The sequence below is a fragment of the Lynx rufus genome, unplaced genomic scaffold (genome assembly GCF_022079265.1).
Source record: "Lynx rufus isolate CCGP_SWC_20201006 ecotype Redwood Valley unplaced genomic scaffold, mLynRuf1.p SCAF_9, whole genome shotgun sequence".
Classification (NCBI taxonomy): Eukaryota; Metazoa; Chordata; class Mammalia; order Carnivora; family Felidae; genus Lynx; species Lynx rufus.
Window position 1 is genome coordinate 40,564,559 of NW_025814897.1, and position 3,742 is coordinate 40,568,300.

The following is a 3,742-nucleotide window of genomic DNA, read 5'->3' on the forward strand; positions in this document are numbered from 1 at the left end:
ATTGGAACAATTTTAGGGCGAGGAAACAGGTCAAATATGAAAAGAGTATGTTGCTGGACACCTCATGGTTCACCCATAGGACACGGTCCTTTATGTGCACAACTACAACCTGAACAAGGCTCACATGTTTTGAAATGCAATACCCTGTGTGAAAATTGGGACATGATGAGGTGAATGAAGGACTATACCGGGTGAGAGAAAAGAGGATCAGCCTGACCTAGACTGAGAAATCGGTGATCTTTCTCTGGGGAAATGATGCTTGGGCTGATATCTGAAGGATGAGTAGGTGCTAAGTAGTAAAAGGGGTGAGGGAGGGTGGAGAATATTCTAGGCAAAAGCCAAAGCATATGCAAACGTCCTGAGGTGAAAGGCAGAACAAAAATAAGTTTGAGGCACTTAAAATGGCTAGTTTGGCTGGAATCTGATGACAAACACCCGAAGAGACTAATCTAAAATGGCAGATAGTTCTCATTGTCAACTAGCGACTTTGGCTGCCAATAATAAAAAACCTCAGTCAGTTGAGCAAAAGTCCAGAGGTAGAACAGGAGACATGACATAAACTTTAAGGTCATCAAGGGCTCGGAGACCTTACATCCACATCATCCCCATCGGTTTTCTTTCAGGACTGGGTCTCATCAACGTTGCTATTAACAGCTCTAAGTTGCACTCAGTCCCAGAAACAGCATCCGGAGGCAGAAATGAACTCCCTTCTGGGGTCTCCTTAGGAACAATAAATATTTCTCAGAATCACCTCTCCAACATAAACACACGCATGCACACATGTGCACGCACGCACACAGACACACGCACACATGCACGCATGCACACACACACGGAGCACTTCTCTCCTTGCACATGATGGAACTGATCTATATCACATACTCCTACACCAGACCCGGCCAAGGGAATGGGAATTTGCCATAATTCACAGAACCAAGATTTACCTGGAGCAGGAAATGGAATCCTCTTCTCAGAAGTCAGGACGAGAACTGGTAGACACTAAGCAAAACTGAGGTGCTGCTGGCAAGAAATAAAGGAAAATAAAGGCAAAATGCCAAAAGACATTTTTTTTTTTTTGCAGGCAGTATTTGCCATCGCATTTAGGCCACAACAAAAATGTGATCCTTTTAAGACAGAAGCTGTCCATGTAGACAATCTCCAAGGCATTTGGGAAATGCCTCAATTAGATGGCCATGAGGCTTACGTTTGTTTTAAAAACAAATGAGTTTGTTCTGACTTTAGAAGGATTGTATTTCTGGAGAGCTATGGCAAAATGAAGACAATTTTTAAAATGTTCCTGCATTTGCAAAAATTTCCTCTAGTAGGCACCAACTCCACCCTGTAGATTTTTATTGCTTTAAAAAAATATTTTGTATAGCAGGTACAAAGATCACAGTAAAATGCACTAATCTTAAATGTATAGCTTATTGGATTATTTCACATGTAAATGCTCAGGCAACCACCATCTAGATCGAGACATAAAACATTTTCAGCTCTCAGTGAAATTCCACTGTTCTTTTTGCAGTCAATCCCCGCTCCTGCAAGCAGTGCCATTGTTCTGACCGCTCTAAGCGTTTATTAATTTCACCTGTTCTTGAACGTCACCTAAACGGAATCCCATTGCACGTTGTTTTCAGTTTGGCTTGTTTCATCCCGCAGAGTGTTTGTGGGATTCATCCACGTGGTGTGTAGCACGTCTTTGGTTTTTTTCTTCACTACGTCGTCTTCCACAGGATGAATGTATACAATTATCCTTTTCCCTGATGATGAACATGTGCATTGTTTCCAGTTCGGGGAAATATGAGTGTTCCAGTTGCTCCACATCTTCATCAACAGTTGAAATTCTCGGGTTTGTTTGTTTTAGTTATTGCGGTGGATGCGTAGTTGTACCTTGTCACTTTAATGTGCATTTCTCTGAAAAGTCATGGAGCTGAGTCTTTTTCATGCTCATTGGCCATCTGGACACCTCTTCTTGTGAAGAGCCTATGTCTTGGCCCATTTTTTATATTGAGGTGTTAGTCTTCTCCTTATTGACTCCTAGAAGTTCTTTATGTATTCTGATAGAAGTCTTTGGTTGGATATCATTATTGCAAATGCCTTCTCCCAGGATCATTGAGTGAGACGGTCAAGAAAGAATTCTTTTTTTTTTTTTTTCTTTCTGAGTAGGCTCCATACCCAACTTGGGGCTTGAACTCAAAACCCTGAGATCAAGAGGCACATGCTCTACCAACTGAGCCAAGCAGACACCCCAGGATAGAATTCTGAAGATGTTTTATGGTGCAACTTAGTATGTTTATTTAAGCAGCACAGGGACAGGACCTGTGGGCAGAAAGAGATATACTTACACTGTGTGAAGCAGGTGGTTCTACACTTAGTGCTCACGGGGGAGGGGATGTGCAGAGAGTATTAAATCATAAATGTCTTAGAATTTCTACTTGTAAAACTACTTTCTCACGATTTCTCTGGTGCTTATCATTCACTTGATATTAACTATCAGTGAGCTGTACCAGCAGTCATGAGACCCTTTAAGAATGTAGCAACCAGGAGCACCTGGGTGGCTCAGTTGGTTAAGCATCTGACTCTTGATTTCGGCTCAGGTCAAGATCTCATGGTTGTGAGTTCAAGCCCCATATTGGGCTCTGTGCTGACAATGCCGAGCCTGCTTCAGATTCTCTGGCTCCTTCTCTCTCTCTCTTCCTCTCTCTCTCTCTCAAAAATAAATAAACATTTAAAAAAATGTAGCAACCAGTACATATTTGATCTTTATCAACACTATGTAGGCTATAAATTAGCCTTCCTGGCTAGAGGTGAACATTTTTCTGCTTTTATCCCTCATCAAGACTTTTCATTTTAATAGTGTTTTTTTTTTTAAGAAACAGAAGTTCTTAACGGTAAGGATGTTGCACTAATAAATCTTTTCTTCTGCGCTTAGTCCTCTTATGTATTATTTAAGAAGATTCTGTCTACCCCGAGGTCATGAAGTTATTTTCTTCTAAATTTTTTATTTTTTTAATTTTTAACATTTAGGACTATGATCCATGTGAAATTAATTTTTGTGTAAGTGTAAAGAAGAGATCAAAGATCCAGGAACGTTTATTTGAAGGAACATATTTTCTCCTGAATTGCAGCAGTGTCTATTATAAAGTGACTGTGTAAGGATATATTTGTTTCTGAACTCTCTATTCCATGCTGGTCTATTCCACTGGTCTATTTGTCTATCCTCGTACGATACATACTGTTTAATTATTATAGCTTTATAATGAGCTTTGAAAGGTGGTAGGTAAGTCCTTTATCTTTCCTTGTTCTTTTTTTTTTTTCCAAAGAATTCTTGGCAATTCTAGATCTCTGCATTTCCCTAAATACTGTAAAATCAGCTTTTAAATTTTCAATAAAACACCTGCTGAGATTTTGACAGAGGTTGTATTGAATCTACAGATCAATTTGAAGATAATTAGCATCTTAACAATATTGAAATCTTCCCATTTGCTGATACTTTGGCACTATGCAAACATCCTGTTCCCCAACCAAACCTCACCTCCTGATTTTAGCAACCATTGCTGATGCCTGCAGCAATTATTGTAATGGGGGCTGGAAACTACTGATTCTAAATTCATTATTTCTTTTATTTTCATTAACTTTATATATGTAAAGAGCAGCCATATCTTACTCCTCTCCTTTTTGGAGAGAATCTCTCCACTGATTTAGAAATAGAAATTTCTTGGGGTGCCTGGGTGGCTCGGTG